Genomic DNA, 22,240 nt, shown 5'->3' with positions numbered 1-22,240 from the left:
TGCCTTCTTCATCTCTATTGATGGATTCAGAACAGCAAGAAAGTAATTATTAGGAATTAGTGTGCTTATACCTACAAACAGGTATAAGAAACACTAATGGCACTGTATGATGATGGTGTGTCTGCTACACTTTATGTGAATCTAGTGTGGCCTACACAAAGAGTAACGTGTGTTTGTGGTATTGGTGTACACGTTACGGTCGAATGTCACAGCGCAGTAAATGACACTGCTGTGATACCAAAAAAAAAAGGATTCTCCAGGACTGGGCCAGGTGCTGTGTGGCACCAGCCACAGAGGTTGTTTGGGTCCCTCACAGCACAATCCCTATATAGTGTTTAACTTTTAGGAAAAAATAGGGGAAGGGGATTTAAGGAATGAAAAGGAAAGGCAGTGAGACACACACCACACAGTGCTACAGCAAGAGGAGCTGCAGCAGCTGCATTGAATGCGCTGCACTGTCTCACTAAGCACCTCACTGAGAGCCTGCACAGCACAAAAAATGAAACTGAGCAGGGTCAGTGAGGAAAAAGACTGCTTCTGTAACACACAGGGGCTGCTACAGTCGTTGAAAAACAATTTGTATCGCTATTAGATTCGAGATCTCTCCCTATCTCCAACAGCAACCTATCCCTATCTGCTTTCACAGTAGAGTGAGGCTAAAATGGCAGGCGCAGCCCTTTATACTGCCTGATCACACGATCCAGCCAGCCAATCGCAGCGCAGCCCCTAGCTAGCATGCTTGGACGCCTCCTACCAAGCTTAGGAGAGTTACAAAATGTTGTCAGCAATTCTTCAGCTCCTGATTGGCTCCACGGAGCGCTCAGAGGCTGAAGGATTATGGGATTTCCGATTTCCGATGTGAAAAAAATATCAGAATCGGAAATCGGAATTCCGATATTGCAAATATCGGGCCGATTTCCGATATTTCAATATCGGAAAGCTCATCCCTAGTGATGAGACAAAAAGAGGACAGTTTCTGTGTGCCAGAGCCGGGCACTGCTTGTAGTTCCCTTGTTAGGGCTGTAGCACTGTATGTAGCGGGGTTTCATTGTCATAAAGTGCTGTCTGGTCATTTCCATTTGTTATTATGCTCCATAGTCACTGAGTAAGACTTTTTCTCCCGTAGAGTATAAGCTCTTGACGTCAGAGCGGTTCTCTGTTTCTGTCTCTTGAGTGTAAGCTCTTATGGTCAGTGGGGTTCTCTCTCTCCTGAAGAGTGTAAACTTAGGTCACGTGCAGATGACTGTAAAAATTGGATGAGTGTAACATTATTTTGACTGATAGCACTGGTCCCCATGTTATTCTCAGGTCCGATATTTTCCTCAAACTGAGTTGGTTCAAGGAAAAAAGCCGAGTTGCATCGGATTATCAGATCACACTCAGTTATTTACATTTATGGGGAAAATATGAACAATGTTCACAAACAGACTGAAGGGAGATGAAATTTTTTTTTTATTCTCATCAAAGAAAATTGTATCACACTCTGATCTAACGTTGATGAAACTTTGATTAGAGTGTGATTAACATAATCGGCCCGATTTTCTCTGATGAGATAAAAACGGTCTTGTGACCCTAACCTTATGGTCAGCGGAGTCCTCTCTGTGTCCTGTAGATTGTAAGTTCTTATGGTCAGCAGCAGTGGCGTAACTAGAGTCTGATGGGCCCCGGTATGGGTCTTTGCAGCATTCTAAATCCTATAAGGACTGTGAGGCAGTGACAGGTATTATATGCGAGAGTCGCTATGTATCCCCCAGGATGCGCACAGAAGCGTATTAAATCCGCTGGAGTGCATTTCAGTCACAGGCATAGCTGCAGTGCAAAATAAAAGTAAGTGTGGACCTGGTCAAGTTATTTGACCAAGGCAATGTTTAGGAAAACCCATTAGGGGCTTTTATTTTTGGAGCAAACTGCCTCCTCCAGGCTGGGTCTTACATGGTGGTGCAGTCGCCCATGACAACAGTCTTGTTAGGAATCTGGGTCATTCTATGCTTATGCAGCAACCCAGATTCTCACATTTGTCTCCAGAGGCTGTCCTTTTTCCCTGCTTCTGAGCATGCTCACGGGACTAGCTCTCATTGGAGTTCAGGAGTCAGGTGCTCAGGTCCTGCTCCTGATTTGATTTGGTTATGCTCGGGGCTCTGGAGATTTCTGGCAGGTCCCGTACGCTATAAAAAGTGCGCATGGCCGCTATACCATGCGCTAGTATTTCCATACTTGCTGCTGTGTGTTTGGTGATGGATGCTTGGACTGGTGAATGACTTATTAAGAAACCCCTTCCCTCTGATACTACGAATGTGTGAGTGATTGGGATACAGCCAGTGTGCGCGATAGCGCCAGCGCGCTCAAGCTCCACCTATTGCAGCAGCCAGCGTCCTGCTTTGCGCCTGCTATATCGCGCCTGCAGCCCGCTTTTGGCGTTCGCAGTTGCGACGCCGTGCACACGCCTACTTATGGTAAGTCCATTCGGTTGTAGTGCCGTTCTTAACTACTCCGGCTCTGGCTACCGCACGTGTGCCGCTGAGTGTCTGTGAAGTTAATACAGACTCAGCGTTTTTGTATTTGTGTTTTTTGGGTACAGCTCTGTGAGTTCTAACAGAGCTTGCTTTTGTGCACCAGGTACAGGTCTTCCCTGTGCACATTACCGTCCTGGTGCTCTGCCTATTTAGCAGCGGTTGTTACACCTGCCGCACGGGTGGCGAACACACTTTATTTATATTTTTTTAAGTGTGTTCCACCGCCGTAACAAGTCTTGATTCCCGGCTGTGATCCGGAGGATACCATTTGTTTTCCGTTTGTGAGTAAGATGGACATTAAAGACACTTTGTTTTGACCTTTCCTGTGGTCACTGCCTATCTGTCACACTGCACCAACCCCGCTACCCTACATATGGTTTGAGAATGCAGGCAGTGTGAACTGAGGCATACTCAAAGCCCGCTTCATATCAGTAATTAAGCTTGCAACGCTACAGCTTAAGCCTGCTGACAAGATGGAGGAAATACTCAAGCAGTTGGCCCTCACCCAGCAACAGCAGCAGGAGCAGCAGCAGCTGCAGTTCCAGTGGCAACAGAAAGAACAGCATCTGCAGTTACAGCGGCAACAACAAGAGCAACTGCAGCAGGAGCAGCAGCAACGGCAGCGGGAGCAGCAGCAACGGCAGCAGCACAATCACCAGCAGCAGCTGCTGTATCAGCTGCAGCAGAAAACTAATGAGCTGATCCTGAAACAGATTGTGGCTCTGTGAGAGGCTTCCTCACGAGCGACCCCGATCCATTCAGAGGCCCAGTACAAGGTTTGGTCAGCGCTGAGGAATATAAGTCCTGAGGACGATTTGGAGGCTTTCCTCATCGTGTTCAAGCACACAGCAGAGTGGGTGAGATTGCCGATAATTTCACCATTCCTGAGGGGAGATGCCCAGAAGGCCTACTTGGACCTCAGTCGGGATGATATCCTGGACTCTGAGAAACTGTGAGGTGAGATCCATGCCCGTCTGGGGGTTAATACATATGTGCGGGCCCAACGGCTGTTTCAGTGGTCTTTTGTGGATTCTCATCCTGCCAGGTCTCAGGTATATTACTTGTTACAGCTAGTAAAAAAAAATGGATCTCGCCTGAGACCTTAACCCCTTACCAGATGGTGGAGAGAAGAGTGGTGGTCGACTGGCTAGTACGAACTCTGCCAGCTGCTATTCAGCATTGGGTGGGACAAGGGGAGCTCGGTACCCTAGAAAAGGCGGTCAGCCTAACTGAATGGTATACGGCCACTCCGGACTTTATACGGGACTCTGCTCTACTAGGATTATCAAAGCAGCAGCTCTCGGTCTTAGTACGGCGAAAATATCGTCCTTTTGTATATCCGATAAATGGGAGCCAAGGGGCACTTGTTCCAGTGATCCTCCCACTTGGGTGACCTGGAGAAGATCGGGGAGACACTCGTCGTTAGAGGTATCACTAGGGGGTTGGCAGACGGCTAGAACAGGCAGAGATCGGTTGTGGCATTCTTTCAGCATGTTAATGTGGACGGTTTTCTGTCGTCGACCACTATAGTCCAGGGCAATAACGTAGCTAGTGTCATTAATTTTGTTGACAACCTGATAAGGGCCTTCCCACACTGCTTGAAGCTTGTTGGCAGGGGAAGCAGTAATCATGAGCACTTGTTGTCCTTCCATAAATTTCCGGGTCCTGGCATTACGGTCATGCCAGGTTTTTTGTCTGGACTGGGCCATTCGCTGATGTTCTTTAGCCAAGGTAGCTAGCTGGGCGAGACGGTCTCTGAACTCTAGAACATAGGGAACGATGGGCATTCCGGTATCTGAGATGGCTCCCTCCAAATTTTCTTTCAGAAGAGTGAGAGGCCCACGGACCTTCCGGCTAAACAGTAGTTCGAAGGGAGAGAACCCTGTGGACTATTGGGGAACCTCCCAATAGGCAAAGAGGAGATGTGCCAGGTATTTTTCCCAGTCTTTTTCAACGTCAGCAAAAGCCCTCAGCATATTTTTTAGGGTTCCATTAAAGCGTTCACATAGTCCATTGGTCTGTGGGTGGTATGGGGTGGTGCGAATGGCTCGAACATCACAGGTATGCCATAGGGACTGGACCAGATCTGACATGAATTGAGTGCCTTGATCCGATAATATTTCACTAGGAAACCCTACCCGGGTAAAGATGGTAACAATTGCCTCGACTACCTTTACTGCTGTAATACTGGACAGGGCCACAGCTTCAGGATACCGAGTGGCATAGCCCACCACTGTCAGGATATATTTTTTCCCCGACCGGCTGGGGTGGGACAGAGGACCTATGATGTCGACAGCTACACGTTGAAATGGTTCTTCAATTATGGGCAGTGATTGCAGGGGTACCTTATGTCGAGCTCCTGGATGCCGCATTCACTGGCACACATTGCAGGTGCGGCAATAACGGGCTACTGACTGCGAGATGCTAGGCCAGTAAAAACTTTGGGTGAGTCTCTTTTCAGTCCTTTTATTGCTTACCAACTCTGATGCGGTTCTTGGTGGTTGCTTCCCGGTGAGGTCCGGATGACGTAGTGCTTGAAGGGCCTGTAGTCGGGTGACTGCTCCCACAAATTGGCACTGTAACTCCCCAATGTCGTTCCCAAGGAGGATATCTGCAGGAAGTCCTCCCATAACTCCAATCCAACACAGTTTTTCTCCACAACCATAATCCAAACACACAGAAGCTTGCTGTATATATTTGCTGGCACCCCCCGCCAGGACAATGGGAATTCTCAGACCCTGGTGAATTGCCTCGGGTCGAACCACACGGGGTTCAGCAATAGTCAGGAATGCCCCCGTGTCTCTAAATCCTGACACTTTGTATCCGTCAATTAAGACATCATGCAGGTGGCGTTGCCGTTGCTCTGGGTAGCTAAAGGACAAAGGCCGCACTCCGTAAACTCCAGGAGGGGTATCTATGGTGCCGTGGTCGGTGGTCCACTCTGGTGGGGGTGGTGGTAGCTCTTCCTCAGGTGGGATGGAGTGCACAAGATGCACTGGATGAGGTGGGGCTGTGTGGGGCTCCCACCGAATCCTTGGGGGTTAGCCAAACTGCAAATGTCCAGGTTGCCCACACACATAACATCTCCTCTCTGTGATACCCCCAGGTCGTGGTCGGAACTGTTGGGGCCCAGGATGGTGAGGCGTGATTGTCATCTGCTTGCGACTAGGTGGAAGGGCAGATATAATCAGAGGGGGTCGGGGCGAGGGAGCAGGCCGTGGTTCATTGTCCAGAAGCCTCCTCCATTGGGGTCGGATAGTAAGGGCTTCATCGGCCAGGGCTGCAGCTCTATCCAGGGTACACAACGTGCGCTCCTGGACCCATTCCCGTACCTCTGCGGGGAACTTGGCAAGAAATTGTTCTATAAGAAACGCCTGTATAACATCTTCCACAGTAAAGGCGTTTTCTGCTTCCAGCAATCTCCAACATGCCTGGGACACCTTATATGCATACATCCTAAACAATCCATCCGTGGTGCATGGGAGGTCTCGGATCTTGGCCCTATATGAGTCTGGGGTGATAGCATGGTAATCCAGGATAGTCTGCTTTACAGTGTTATAATCCCGATTCTGCAGTGAGTCAATGGTTCAGTAAGCCTCCGCCATGCTTTCGTTCAGGAGTCCCACTAACAAACGCATCCAGCCAGAGTGGGGCACCTCCATCACAGCACACTGCTGTTCAAAGTCCTTCAAGAACCCCTCCACATCTCCGGAAGCCTCATCAAATGGCTTAAACTATTTCCGGGTGATCTGTACAGGCTCCCGGAACGTTGGGTTTACACTCCACATTGCATTACTCCCTCTTTCAAGCTCCATTGCGTCTTCTTTATACTCCTGAGAGACGCCGGGGCCCAGAACCACCATCTCTTCTTCGTACCACACCAACCACTGGCTTTTTGGGGTGGGGATCCCCGTCTCCAGTGCTTGTCCTTCAGACATCTGGGAGGAGGTGGCCGGGCTAGCACCCACCAGTAAGTCAATTAAGGCTTCTTTAGTCAGTTCCTGGTAGTTCAGGCCCAGGTCTCTGGCTCTCTCCTGTAAACTGGATACAGTCCAATTTCTGTACTCACTCTGTGGGTGGTTGTCCATTGGCTTACACTCTGTTGATCCCACTGCTGCCACCAGTTTTCAACGGGTCCTTCTCCAATACCACACAATCAACACAGCAAGGGAAGTGTGAACAACCCCAAGACCTTTATTATAGGCAAAACTAAAAGGTCCATAAACAATCCACCACACTGAGGATACAATAGTCCAGAACACGAATGCAGTTCAGTAACAGGATGAATGTCCAAGGAGATGAGAGTCCAATAATCCAGCAGACAGAGGATAAAATGGATCCATATGCTTCCCCTTCTCTCTGACGTGCTGTCTTCACATGATCATCACCACACAGGGTCCGACTTGAACAGCTCCCGTCCTCCCCAGCCCCCTCCTTATGTCCAGGGGTAGTCAGACAGGTTGGGGTGGTTTTCAGGCCTCCCAGACCTGACAAAGGTGCCTTGGGGATTAAGGCACTACAGGGGTTTATCAAGAGGCATAGGTACAGTCAGGGTGCAGACAGTAAATGAGCTAATTCAATTATAAGACTTTTAGAAGGTAATTGAGACCAGGGCCGGCGTCAGCACCCAGCGCACCTGGGCAAGTGCTGGGGCCCTGGCGAGACGAGGGGGTCCACTCACGCTGTCTGGGAATCGATACCCGCCGCCACGCCCCCCCATGTACCAACCCCATCCTCACCCTGCCAGAGACCCCACCGGCCACCGCAGCCCTGATAAATCCCAGCAATGACATCGCTCCTGGGCTTCTTTGCACGCACAGGACCTGCGATGAGGTCACAGGAGAGGAGGAGTCAAGAGTCACATGATCAGGGCCCTCAGTGTATGCAGGACTCGGCTGTGCTGGTTGTCATGGTGCTGGATGAGGTGAAGTTTATTATGTGTGGGGTCAGGAGGGGTTTACAGGGGGATGTAGCAGAGCTCTGTGTGTACGGAGCAGAGCTGTGTGTGTACGAGGTTTGAGGAGTGGAGGTGTGGGGAGCAGAGCGGCATGTGTACGAGGTGTACGGAGCGGAGCCATGTGTATACGGAGCGGAGCCGCATGTGTATGAGGTGTGGGGAGCGGAGCAGCATGTGTACGGAGTGGAGACGCGTGTGTGCGAGGTGTGGGGAGTGGAGCAGCGTGTGTACGAAGTGTACGGAGCGGAGCCATGTGTGTACGGAGCGGAGCCGCGTGTGTTCGAGGTGTGGGGAGCAGAGCCGCGTGTGGACGAGGTGTGGGGAGCGGAGGTGTGGGGAGCGGAGCAGCGTGTGTACGAGGTGTATGGAGTGGAGCCGTGTGTGTACAGAGCAGAGCCGCGTGTGTACGAGGTGTGGGAAACGGAGCCGCATATATACGAGGTGTGGGGAGCAAAGCCGTGTGTGTATGAGGTGTGGGGAGTGGAGCAGAGCAGCATGTGTACGAGGTGTGGGGAGCAGAGCCGTGTGTGTATGGAGCCATGTGTGTACGAGGTGTACGGAACGGAGCCCTGTGTGTTCAAAGTGTATGGAGCAGAGCCGGGTGTGTACGGGGTGTACAGAGTGAAGCCGCGTGTGTATGGAGCGGAGCCGTGTGTGCACGGCGTAGAGCCGTGTGTGTACAAGGTGTACGGAGCAGAGCAGTGTGTGTAAGAGGCATACAAACCGGAACCGTGTGTGTATGATGAGGTGTGCAGAGCCATGCGTGTACAAGGTGTATGGTGGGGAGCATTCATACCTCCACCTGTCCCGGATCCAGCCGGACTTTCCCTATTTTGAGAGAGAGACTGCCCCAGCCGGGAGTTTACTTATCCTGCGGGCACAGGAGTACACGGCAGTGCCCCGAGGAGCACTTTAAAACTCGCACTTGACTTTCTATCGGAAACTGGAAACTGACCGGAAATGAGGTAATTTTGGGAGGACATTGTGACGGAACCATGGAGGCCCTTCAGGGACTGCTTCAGATCCATCATCGTGTCCTCCTCCGAAAGCGTGAACAGCGGGATCGCCTTGGACTCGGGGATGTCGGCCATGTGAGCGGATCATGATATGTCCTGCATCGGGAGGCTAAGGTGGGCACTACAATGGGAGCCGGGCTGCTATGGTATCTCTATAGAATCTTTCTTTCTCTCTCTGTTTCTTTCTCTCTCTGTTCTTTCTTTCTTTCTTTCTCTCTCTGTTCTTTCTCTCTAATCTTTTTTTTCTTTCTCTCTCTCTGTTCTCTTTCTTTCCCCTCTTTCTTTCTTTCTTTTTCTTTCTTTCTTTCTCTCTTTCTCCGTTCTTTCTTTCCTCTCTTTCTCTCTCTCTGTTCTTTCTTTTTCTCTCTCTCTGTTCTTTCTTTCTTTGCCATCTTTCTTTCTCTCTCTCTGTTCTTTCTTTATTCCCCTCTTTCTTTCTTTTTCTTTCTTTCTCTCTCTGTTCATTCCGTTCTTTCTTTCTCTCTCCCTCTTTGTTTTTTCTTTCCCCTCTTTCTTTCTCTCTCCCTCTCTGTTCTTTTTTCCCCTCTTTCTTTTTCTCTCTGTTCTTTTTTTCTGTCCACTCTTTCTTTCTCTCTGTTCTTTTTCTTTCTTTCTCTCTGGTCTTTCTTTCTTTCCCCTCTTTTTTTCTCTCTCTATTCTTTCTTTCCCCTTTCTTTCTTTCTCTCTCCGTTCTTTCTTCCTCTTTCTGTTCTTTCTTTCCCTCTGATCTTTCTTTCTTTCTTTCTTTCTTTCCCCTCCTTCTTTCTGTTCTTTTTTCTCCCTCTGTTCTTTCTTTCCTCTCTTCCTCTCTCTTTTATTTCTCTCTCTGTTCTTTCTCTCTCTGTTCTTTCTTTCCCCACTTTCTTTATTTCTCTTCCTTTCTCTCTCTGATCTTTCTTTCTTTCTCTTTCTTTCTATCTACCTCTCTGTTTTTTCTTTCTTTTTTTCTCTCTCTGTTGTTTTTTTCTGTCCACTCTTTCTTTCTCTCTCTAATCATTCTTTCTTTCTCTCTCTGTTCTTTCTTTCTCTCTGTTCTTCCTTTCTTTCTCACTGTTCTCTCTCTTTCTCTGTTCTTTCTTTCTTTCTGTTCCTTCTTTCTCTCTCTGTTCTTCCTTTCTTTCTCTCTGTTCTTTCTTTCTCATCTTTCTTTCATACGCACACTACTAATCAATAGCCTCCTTTACATGAACGTGTTTTGCCACAGAGCGTGTGTCCGTGTGGATCACATGCGTGTTCGTGTGATCAAGTCCGTTTTTTGGCCGGCACCACGGATGCCACACGGCATGAATGTGTTAAAGGGGGCCCACTGAGACTCTTTCGCACGGGGCCCTCAAAAACCTGGAGCCGGCCCTGATTGAGACTCTAGACAATATGGGAATACACGGAATGATATAGGGCAACAAGATAACACTATGGAAATCCATAAAATATAAATGTACACAAAACGATACCCACATAACATAACATAACACACCATCAAAGTACCCAACAGTGGAGGTCTCATTTGTTATGCCCTGCTGAGAAATTAAACATGTGGTGGGGGAAGTGAAGACCCTTCCTTATGGGGCTGTCTGGGGAAAGGATTTGCCCTTCACCTGGTCTCTAGGTTATAATGTAGCAAAAAAGGTAAAATGCCAAGGGGGTTAATACTTTAGCAAACGACTATATAGATATATATATATTTATATACCAGCTGAAGAGTCCGGCACTGCCCGGGCATAGTAACTAACTACGGTTAGTTATAACAAATTATAATGATTATATCTATATATATATAAAGCTGACTGTATAGCCCCGCCCACTCTGCATAGCCACATTCACTATAATATCCCACGCAATCCCTTCAGCCAGAGCTACCGGACTACTACCCCTAATATCCCACATCATCCCGTCAGCCAGAGCCACCGAACTAATACCCCTAATATCCCACATCATTCCGTTAGCCAGAGCCACCAGACTTCTACCCCTAATATCCCACATAATCCCATCAGCCAGAGGCACCAGACAACTACAACTAATATCCCACATCATCCCGTCAGCCAGAGCCACCAGACAACAACCACTAATATCCCACATCATCCCGTCACAGTTGCTGGACTACTACCCCTAATATCCCACATCATCCCGTCAGCCAGAGCCACCGGACTACTACCTCTAATATCCCACATCATCCCGTCAGCCAGAGCCACCAGATTACTACCCCTGATATCCTACATCATCCCATCAGCCCAAACCACCGGACTACTACCACTAATATCCCACATCATCCCGTCAGCCAGAGCCACCGGACTACTACCCCTAATATCCCACATCATCCCGTCAGCCTGGGGTCAGAACCAGAGCGCTGAGTGGAACGGTCCTAACTTCCATACCGGGGATCCCTTTAAGAGAGGCCTAACGTCAGAACCAGAGTGGATTTGCCCTGACTTCCATACCAATTATCCATTTAATAGAAGCCTGGGGTGAGAATCAGAGCGCTGAGGAATTTACGCTAACTTCCATACCGGAGATCCCTTTAAGAGATGCCTGGGGTCAGTACCAAAGCGCAGAGTGGATTTGCCCTCACTTCCATACCAGGGATCCCTTTAAGAGGGGCTTTGGGTCAGAACCAGAGCGCTGAGTGGATTTGCCTTAACTTCCATAGCGGGGATCCCTTTAAGAGAGCCTGTTAAGATTTACCCTGACTTGCATACCAATGATCCCTTTAATAGAACCGTGGGGTCAGAATCAGAGCGCTGAGGGATTTGCCCTAACTTGCATACAGGAGATCCCTTTAAGAGAGCCTGGGGTCAGTACCAGAGCATTTGAAGGCAATTTCCCTGACTTCCATACCGTGGATCCCTTTAACAGAGGCCTGGGGTCAGTACCAAAGTGCTGGATGGATTTGCCCTGACTTCCTTACCGGAGATCCCTTTTAAGAAAGGCCTGGGGTCAGTACCAAAGCGCAGAGTGGATTTGCCTAGACTTCCATACCAGTGATCCCTTTAATAGAATCCTGGGGTGTGAATCAGAGCGCTGAGTGATTTACCCTAACTTCCATACCAGAGATCCCTTTAAGAGAGGCCTGAGGACAGTACCAAAGTGCAGAGTGGATTTGCCCTCACTTCCATACCGGGGATCCCTTTAAGAGGGGCCTGGGATCAGAACCAGAGCTCTGAGTGGATTTGCCCTGACTTTCATACCGTAGATCCCTTTAAGAAAGGCCTGGGGTCAGTACCAAAGCGCAGAGAGTAATTGCCCTAACTTCCATACCAATGATCCCTTTAAGAGACCCTTGGGTCAGAACCACAGAGCTGAGTGGAACGGTCCTAACTTCCATACCGGGGATCCCTTTAAGCGAGGCCTGGGGTCAAAACCAACGCGCTGGATGGATTTGCCTTGACTTGTTTTTGCTCCCATTTTTCATGAGCTGAACTGAAAGATCTAAGACTTTTCCATGTACACAAAAGGCCTTTTTCTCTCAAATATTGTTCACAAATTTGTCTAAATCTGTGTCAGTGAGCACATCTCCTTCGCCAAGATAATCCATCCACCTCAGATGTGGCACATCAAGGTGCTGATTAGACAGCTAGAGTGATTATTGTACCTCAGGCTGGCCACAATGAAAGACCAATCGAAAATGTGCAGTTGGGGATCAGAGGGGGTCAGAAAACCAGTCAGTATGTGATGTGACCACCATTTGCCCCACTCAGTCCAACACATCTCCAGTTATTCAGGTTATTGATTCTTGTAAACATGCCCAGGGTGGTAGCCGTAGGCGAGTGTCATGTGCCCGACACTCCAGCACACTGTAGTGTTGGTGGGTGTGCATGTTCGACATTATTCCTACATCTGTTATCGCCATCATCCATTCTGTTACACTGGGTGCAGAATCAATCACTTTAACGCTTTAAATCACGAGGCCAGACCAGCTCTTACAAACAATGTCCATTTTATGAACGGGCAAACGTGTGAGCAGGATATAAGAGATTATGCATTCTCCTTCGCCAGCTTCCATACAATACATTGGCTCCTTTCCCTGAGTTACAGTTTGCATTTTGTTCCCAGCAGCAGGTACCACAGGGGCATAGGGAGAATTTGGGATTGCCTGCATTTTCCTAATGGTAGGGTCATATGGTCCTGATGTGTCACTATGACTCTGATACCCTGAGTCTTGCCTATGTCAGTCCCAGGGGCCGCTTGTAGAGACAATGCTCCCTGCTTCAGTACCCACAGTAGGGCCGATACCTTGTCTAAAATTCACTTTCTCACTGGACAGTATGTTTCCCGGGCTTATAAGCTTTCCTCTTGAAGGGGTCACCACTTGCTTCTGATGTCCTGACTCCTGCCGCCTCTGTAACTCGTTACTTTCCATTCTGAGCCTTGTAGTTCCACCACTGATAAACTGGTAAACCTGTCCTTTTCCTTTCACCTCTTCTCCAACACTCACTGACAACTTACATCCTACATCCCTAAAACCTTCCCACTGATTTGTAGGGCCACTTTTTCCCAACTCCCCTCCAGAGGCCAGCCTCGAAGTCAACACTGCAGGATTCTAACACAAACAACAGCCATAGGTATCAATACATTTTTAAATTATGCACAAATATAACCACACAAAATAACTTTGAGCACACTTGCCACAACATCTACATTAGGGGGTCAGGACCCTCTTACATTGTGGCCTGTGGAATGTTGGTCCACTCCTCTTCAATGGCTGTGCGAAGTTGCTGGATATTGGCAGGAACTTGAACACGCTGTCATATACGCCGATCCAGAGCATTCCAAACATGCTCAATGGGTGACATGTCTGGTGAGTATGCTGGCCATGCAAGAACTGGGATGTTTTCAGCTTCCAGGAATTGTTTACAGATCCTTGCAAAATGGGGCCATGCATTATCATGCTGCAACATGAGGTAATGGTCGTGGTTGAATGGCACAACAATGAACCTCAGGTTCTTATCACGGCATGTCTGTGCAAAATGGCATCAATATAATGAACCTGAGTTTGTTGTCCATAACATTCGCTTGCCCATACAATAACCCCATCGCCACCATGGGCTATTCGATTTACCATGTTGACATCAGCAAACAGCTCACCCACATGACGTCTTACCTGCCGTCTGCCTACCTGCCCTGTACAGTGATAATCGGGATTCATCCGTGAAGAGAACACTTCTCTGACAGGCCAGATGGCATTAAATATGAGCATTTGCACACTCAAGTCCGCTACAACGGCAAACTGCAGTCAGGTGGAGACCCCGATGAGGACAATGAGCATGCAGATGAGCTTCCCAGAGACGGTTTCTGACAGTTTTTGCAGAAATTCTTTGGTTCTGCAAACCAATTATTGCAGTAGCTGTCTGGGTAGCTGGTCTGAGACGATCTTGAAGGTGAAGATGCTGGATGTTGAGGTCCGGGTCTGGTGTGGTTACACGTGGTCTGTGGTTGTGAGACCAGTTGGATATACTGCCAAATTCTCTGAAATGCCTTTAGAGACTGCTTATGGTAGCTAAATGTCCATTCATTTGACGGGCAACAGCTCTGGTGGATATTAGTGCAGCCAGCATGCCAACTGCACGCTCCCTCAAAACTTGCAACATCTGTGGCATTGTACTATGTGATAAAACTGCACATTTTTGATTGGCCTTTTATTGTGGCCTGCCTTTTATGAGGTGGATGAATTATCTTGGCAAAGGACAAGTGACCACTAACACATTTGTACAAATTTGTGAATAATATTTGAGAGAAAGAGACCTTGTTGTGCTTCTGGATTTGAACCTTTGATTTTGTGTTCTGTGGTTTGTCTCTTTCCGCTGAGACACAACTGATACAATTTTTCTCTGAGTGTTTTAGTTTTTAGTTAGTTTTGGGTTTGTCTGTCCTATCACCTTTTGGGTGCAGCTTTAAATACCTTCCCCTACTGGTGTCTCCTGCTAATGATAGACTTTTTGGATTCACTGTAGTTTGTGTTGGATACACTTGCTTTGTGTGTGATCCTTTTATTACTTAGGGAACTGCTACTTTAGCGATCAAAGGAGCTGGTAGGGACATTCAGGCGAAGCTGTCGCTGAGTGGGGGCACCACTGCGTTTCCTTAGGGTGCCAACCTCCATGGTCAGGCAGAAACAGACAAAGGTCAGAGAATGGCTTTTTCTAGTCTGGTTCAGGTATTTGTCTTCCTGGTTTATACATTACCCATACAATAATACTTTGGTAATGATGAGCCGAGATCACAATATGCACAAATGGGTCGCCCTCCCAGGGCTGTGGGGTACTCGGTAACGGGCCGGTCTCTCAGAGGGGAATGTCACAGCAGCGGTGACCCGGTCCGTGGCCCTTGGCGCCCATGTAAAAGGGGTAGAGTGTTGGAATAAAGTTTATGAGTGATTCGTGACGCCACCTGTCGTATTTGGCAATGAAGATGTTAAGCCGACGCTGCAGACAGATCCTCTGGGACCGATGGTGTAGTGCAGCAATGATAGTGTAGCCCTCCACAGGCAGGGCTGTAGTCCCAGGGCAGAGTAGATGAAGATAATAGGGGTTGAGGAAGAGGGTGCAGTGTCTGGCACAGAGATGTAGCAGTGCTGGAGAAGTTGCAGAAAGAAGGCAAGGACACAGCGGAATGTAGTTTCTTTACCTTTACTTTGTAAGTGCAGTCCAGGGTCCAGATTACAGATGGCACAGGAGCTGATTAGCCTGGAAGCAACTTAGGAATCTCTCTGTCAGATGGGTTGTGTAGTCTCCTCTCTAGCGCTTACTTGAGGTACATCCAGTACTGTATTACACTGAAGTTCCTCCTTCTTGTTCTCTCTCAAATCTACCTCATATGGCAGACAGCTGTAGCCTTCTATCTTTTCTCTTGGCTCACCCGTTGCTGTTGTGCCTCCGAGTCTTAGATGGGAATAGAACATTTACAGCTTCCTATTCCTCTGGGTTCTGTTGCAGGACCTTCAGTATCCATACAACAGTGGAGACCCGGCTCCAGATCATGCGCTCCAGCTAGGAACGAGCTCTCAACTCTGCTCAGTCCCCCAGCTTCTCTCTCCACGTCTACACACTTCGCCCTCCTCACAGAACTAACTCCAAATTCTCCTTCCTGGCCCTCAGAGAGCACTCCTCCCCCAATTCTGGTTCAGAGCTCCCTCTGCTGGCCCGGAGTGGGAACTGTGTTGCATGTTATGGTTAACTGCTAGAGAGACCCTTCATTGCTTCCAAGCCTGTCAACACCCTCCCTGGAGGAAGGCAATGCCACTGTGGCGACCATACTCCTGGGGGCGTCACACAAACACCACCTCCGGAGGCCATTTTCCTGAATTCCACCGCTGGGGAATGGATTTTATCCATGGGTATTGTGAGCATTTTGAACACACAGGTACTACACAGAATTTGATAACATTAGATCATCATATTGAAATTTGTAATTTTCACAACAGATAAGAGGAGAAAATGAACCCCATAATTTGTTGTGCAATTTGTCCCGAACGCAACTATACTCTATATGTGGTCAAAAACTTCTGCTTGGGCACATTTCAGGGCTAGAAAAGGAAAAATGCTATTTGCCAGGGATAGATTGTGAATGTCATGTCACATTTGAAGAGCCCCTGACATGTGAAACCAGGAGAAACCCCCCCCCATAAGTGACCCCATTTTGGAAACTAGACCCCTCAAGGAATTCATGTAGGGGTGTAGTGAGTATTTTGAACCCATAGGTGCCTCATAGAATTTTATAACATTGAGATATGGAACTATGACATTTTAGTGGAGCCCCGGAGGTGCCAGAACAGCAGAAAAAAACCAAAGTGGCCCCATTGTAGAAACTGCACCTCTCAATGAATTCACCTATGACTGCAATGAACATTTTGTAACATCCACGCCAGGCTTTTACTGTATTCTGGAGAGTTGAAAATCTAGTACCCAAACATTGTGCCCCCACATAGTGTAGAGCCCCCATATATTGTAACTCCCCCATACATTGTGCCCAGATTGTGCGTCTGGTAATACGCACCCGTAAATAAAGTGCCTTCTCTCCATTACAATAATGCCAAACATGTGGCCACTTACTGTCGTTTAGGCACAGTGGGGCTCCAAAGGAGGGGGTATTTCAATTTGGGATTGCAGAATTCAGTGAATTTTATTCGAGGGGGCAGGAGCCATGTCACTTTTCCAAGATCTTTGTTGTAGCAGTAACGTAGGAACCCCTATAGTTCCAGTGACAGATGACGGCCCCAAGTGGGGGGATTGTTTTGTGCGGGATAAATTAACGTTTTTATTGGTAACATTTTGGGGTACATAATATTTTTCGATTGCTTACAGAATAAGGCTGGATCACATTCTTGTGTTCTACGCTGAGCACTTACATTGGGGTTGCCATGTAAATCCAAAAAAAAAAAAAAAAAAAAAAAAAAAAAGATTCAGACGAAATCCCCCAAGGGAACCACCCGTCATAATGACAAAGATGTGCGCTAAAAAGATGGGACACTGCTGGAACATAGACTGGTCCAAAGTGACTCCATTTGCCTCATAAGTGAGTGGTTCCATCTGCAGTTTTGTCTGAATAGCATGTTTTGTGGAATTTACACAAAATCCACAACGTAAGCGCTCAGTGGAGAGCGCAGGATAAAAGTGAGCCGAGCCTTATTCAGATTTTTGGGAGGTAGAATGGTCAAAAAGACAGCAGTACAAGAGTAGTTCTTATTTTTGTGAAGTTAAACGTGCAGTATAAGTGATGAGCCAGATATATTCTTTGGGTCAGTGCCATTACAGAGATACCAAATTTATATCACTTCATTTTTTAGATTTTACTAATATCACAAAGTGCTTTTTATAAAAAAAAATTGCTTTTTTTGTTGCTGTAGTCTGAGAGCTGGAACTTTTGTTTTTGCGAACAGTGCTGCATGAGGACTTATATTTTGCAGGACGAGTTGCAGATTTTTTTGGTACCAGTTTTTATTTTATTTTTTTTGCGCCGTTCACCGTGCGGTAAAAGTGATAAGACTGATTTGTTTGGTACGATTACAGGAATAACAGACTTTTTTTTAATATTTTTTATGCTTTGCTATTTTTACACACTAAAAACAATATTTTAGCAAAATGAGTTTGCTTTTGCATGATCATATTCTGAGAGTTGTAATTTTTTTTAATTTATTTGGCGATTGAGCCATATTAGGGCTCTTTTTTTTTGCAGGACAGTTTGGAGTTTTCATTTATATCTTTTTTTTTTTTACATATGACTTTTTGATTGCTTTTTATTCACTTTTATTAGTCACCATGATGAAAAGCAAAATTTTTGGCGTTTTTTTATTTTTACGGCATTTGCCAAACGCAATAACTAATATGCCAGTTTTATAGAGCAGGACGTTCCAGATGCGACAATACTAATTATGTGTCATATTTTTGTTTATTTTTATTTTAGCACAAGCTCTGCGTTTTGAGTGGAGAAATGGATTTTTGTGTGCTTTTTTTTTTTTTTTTTTTTACACATTTTATTTTACTTTTTATGCTTTTTCACTGTAGGACATGTATAATTTTTATTTTGATCACGTGTTATACACTGCAATACTCGTGTATAGCAGTGTATGAGATTGTAAGTCTCACCGATACTGCCTGTGAGACCCAGTTTGTTGATCCCACAGGCCGCCAAATGACCTCAGTGTACCATGGTAACCATTGGGACCCGCGATCCTCATTGCAGAGGTCCGATGGTTAATAAGGAGGTCTTGTGACCCCCTTGTAACAACTTAGCCCTCCGTCAGGCGCAATATAGATTCTCCTCAGTTCATGCGCAATGTGCCTGACAAGCACAGGTCAGAAAACCACCTATAGTAGCTACATTTTTCAATTTCAGGACTATAGAAGTAGTCAGTGACCTTCATAGGAATGTATTAAAAGAGATTACACCAAATCAGATGCAAAAAAAAACATTTATTAACCATAAACTTATTAAAACTAAAAGTACCACTTTTCGGTAGTACCGCCAAATAGGCTCCAGTTATCTTTACTTAACTATTGCTTAAATATAAAATTATGGAAAAAAACTTAAAGGATATTGCACTTAGATGTTACTTAATTATTTTCTACTCATCTTCAGTGGTTTCAATTGCAGCAGAAGCAGCACAGGTACACTTAGAAAAGCAAGGCTGGCAGACGAAAGTTGCATGGGAAAGGCAGATTGATTCTTTACATATTTTGCAGTCATATTTAGAAAGCCTTCTGAAACCAGATACAAATGAGCAGGTAGTACAACTGCGTCTTTTAGAAGGTGGTAGAGTCGGTGTTTGTTCTGGAACGTCCTTGGGACGTCCTTTGTATTTTTATCTTTGCCCAAATAATAAGCTAGATCTGTGTCTGTTTCCTCTGTATCAGTGTCATCACCATCCTGCTCTGTTCCAGAATCAGTGTTACATTCTGCTACCTCATCTTCAGATGAAATGTCACTAGATTCCTCTAAATCCTCAGTTACTGCTGGTTCTTCCTCATCATCTTCTAACAAAAAAATCTTCATTTCTTCTAAATGAAGGGGTTTAGATGAATCATACTGTTTTCTGGCCATTGCAGCAGAAAATCTGAAGCAAGAGAGAAAGAGTATGTGTTAGGGCGCAATATGCCTTAGAAGCCACCCTCCTTTTGTCTAAGAAAACAGTACTTATGTACACTAACTTAGCATTAATCCTTCATAAAACAAGCTAAATACACAATCGTGATGAATAAAAAAGAAAATACTAACCTTTCAATTTGTGCTGAAATCAGGCGCAATGTGCCTGAGAAGCCAAAGTGTTGATATCTGCTCACTAGAAGGTCTGCTGTGATATCAGGTTTCACAGAGCCTGTAGAGTCAGGAGATAACTAGGAGGGGTGGGGTTTTCTGATAAGTAGGCAAGGAGAGAGAAGTGAAACTAATTACTGTGTGCCTGTCAGATCTATTGCGCCTGACGGAGGGTTAAATACTGGTGTCATGACTGACAGCAGTATTTAAGGGGGTTAATCGGTCCCAATCCGTAGCAAAACCGTCCGGGGCAGATATAGCTGACACTAGCGGGAATTGCTGCCGCTCGGCTGCACTATACTCATTCCTCAGTGCAGTTAAAAAGAGGCGCTGCGGAATAAGTACTCTTAACGGTCGCTGTTAAAAGATGTATGGGCGGTCATTAATGGCTTAAAAAAGCCTCATGCCCATTACTTTTGACTCCATAATTAGGCAGCAAGTATAGGGAGCTTGAGGCAACATTTCTAGGATCCCTCTATGTACCGCTACTTACACAAAGATATATAATCAGATACCTTCAATTTGACTGCAGAAGGCACGTATGAAGATTCCATATGAAGGTTTATTTTCCAGCTGAATTCTTGTTGTTATGCACAAATAAAGCATGTAAAAAAGATTTTACTGAACCATAGATGCAAACACATGGGCTTCTAAGATGGCTCTGACACCTAGACAGTGAATGAAGAAGAAGAATGGAGGGGTTACTAACAGAGCTACATCAGCGCTGGAGAGAGAAAGGACAAACTTCTAAAGAGGGGCAAACCTTATTGCTTTGCAATGAGACAGCACAATATAAAGACAATGCAATACTGTGTGCATTATTCCCAAGTCGTGGGATATGACATCCATCAAGTGGAACCTTTCTTGGACAATGATTGACCAGGGAGATAGCAAAGAATAAGTCTCTGTTCAACTGATCATTAATTTGTCTTATTCTCTATGATCAGTTATCCTTCAAATCAGTCATTTGTATATTTTTGAATTTTGTCATTGTGTGTGCCATTACTACAAGAGCACACACCATCAAGAGAAAGGTCCAAGTACAACAACAACACCTAAGCTTCTACATCTCTAACTGCTAATTTGACAGGTGCTACTGTGGCGCCCCCTGGAGTATGGTCGCCACAGTGGCTTTGCCTTCCTCCAGGGGAGGGTAATGCCAGGCTTGGAAGCAGTGATGGGTCTCTCCAGCAGTTAACCTAATGCATGCAACACAGTTCCACTCCAGGCCAGCAGGGTGAACTCAACCAGGATGGAGGGAAGGGGGTGCTCCCTGAGGGCCAAGAGGAAGGAGTGGTCAGATAGTCTGCGGAGGGTGAAGTGTGCAGACGTGTGGAAAGAAGCTGGAGGTGGTTGAGCTAGGAAAGAGAGCTCCCTCAGCTTGAAAGCGCACGAACTGGAGCCTGGTCTCCACGGCTGTAAGGATACTAAAGGTCCTACAGCAGATACCAGAGGAGTAGGAGGCTGTAAATGCCCTGCTCCCATCCAAGACTTGGGACACAACAGCAATTGCATAGAGAGCCAGGACTCAGGAGAGGAGTCCCCGAGAGAGGCTACAGCTGTCTGTCATACAAGTATAGTTCTAGGAACATCTGAAGAGAGACATTCCAGAGTAACTAAGTACTGGGGTGCTTCACACCACAAGGCCGCTAGGAAGGAGACTGCACAGCCTTCTGCTGAGAGAGAATCCTGATCTGCTTCCAGGCTAACCTGCTCCAACACCATCTGTAATCAGGACCCTGGACTGCATATACTAAGTAAAGGTACAGAAACTGCAACCGCTGTGTCTTGTCTGTTCCCTACGCTTCCAGCACTGCTACATTCCCGTGCTGGTTACATCTACACTGCCCTGGGACTACAGCTCCACCTGTGGGGAGCTTTTACATCTTTGCTGCACCCTACCATCAGTCCAGCGGATCTGTATGCAGCGTTGGCCTTACACCATACTTGCCAAACACCACGGGTGGCATCACGAACTATTCCATCATTAACTACATCCCCCATTGCTTGGGCGCCCAGGGCCATGGACCGGGTCACCGCTGCTGTGACACATCCCCCTGACACCGGCACGGTACCGAGTATCCCACAGCCCTGGGAGGGCGTCCCACTACCCACATACAATTTTAATTGTAGCCGTCCGGATAATCTTTTGTCAGTGTATCAAGCCACCATTTAAGCTACGTTCACACTCTCAGTATTTGGTCAGTATTTTACCTCAGTATCTGTAAGCCAAAACCAGGAGCTGAACAGGAAAAGTATAGTAGAAACACATCACCACTTCTGTATTTATCACCGCTCCTGGTTTTGGCCTTCACATACTGAGGTAAAATACTGACCAGTAGTGTGAACGTGGCCTTACTGCGAGACATGGATAAGAATGAGTGTAGCTCTTCAATAGTTCTGATGTCACAGCTTATAACTTACTGAAACTGACTTGTGATGTCACAGCAGCTTTCCTGAGTGAATCAGTCTTATGACGTCACAGCTTCTCACCTTTTATTAAATCTCAGTAACCTATCCAGAGGCAGAAACCAAAGACGTGGCCCCTTGACATTTCCGACTTTCATTCCTACTTTTATTTAAAGGGAACCTGTCACCCCCCCAAGCGTTTTTAAGTAAAAGAGCCACCTTGTGCAGCACTAATGCTGCATTCTGTCAAGGTGGCTCTGTTACTTAGCGTCCCTTCCACCGCAGAAATAATCGTTTTTAAAATTGTTCAAAAATACCTGAATTTTGACAGGGGGGCAGGTCTTTCCCCCTCTGACAAATGCCTCGCATCCATCAGTCATGATTTATTCACACTGCGGGGCTGGGAATCTTGGGCATGAGAGCCACAGAGAACGACTGCGCATGCCCAAGATTCCCAGCCCACAGTGTGAATAAATCATAAGCGACAGCGGGGTGGGATCTGTGGCCGCGCATTATGAAGGCCAGGATGTGATCTGAGAGCACGGGCACGTCAGGCAGCGCTAACTGCGCATGCCCACGAAACTATAGTACAGCGCAGGCGC

General features: G+C 46.7%; 1 long non-coding RNA gene across 1 annotated transcript; it reads right to left on the bottom strand.

Annotated features, from left to right (window-relative positions):
• Positions 1-17,582: 17,582 nt before the first annotated feature.
• Positions 17,583-21,902, bottom strand: LOC141089372 (uncharacterized). The gene is made up of 2 exons (XR_012232263.1): positions 19,191-21,902; positions 17,583-19,029 (listed from the first exon to the last, which is right to left on the bottom strand). It is a non-coding gene; the product is annotated as an uncharacterized lncRNA (long non-coding RNA).
• Between the last annotated feature and the right edge of the window lie 338 nt (positions 21,903-22,240).

This window comes from Dendrobates tinctorius, unplaced genomic scaffold, assembly GCF_039654945.1.
Source record: "Dendrobates tinctorius isolate UK_male_01 unplaced genomic scaffold, ASM3965494v1 ptg000046l, whole genome shotgun sequence".
NCBI classification, from domain to species: domain Eukaryota; kingdom Metazoa; phylum Chordata; class Amphibia; order Anura; family Dendrobatidae; genus Dendrobates; species Dendrobates tinctorius.
This window is presented reverse-complemented; position numbering and strand designations above follow the sequence as displayed.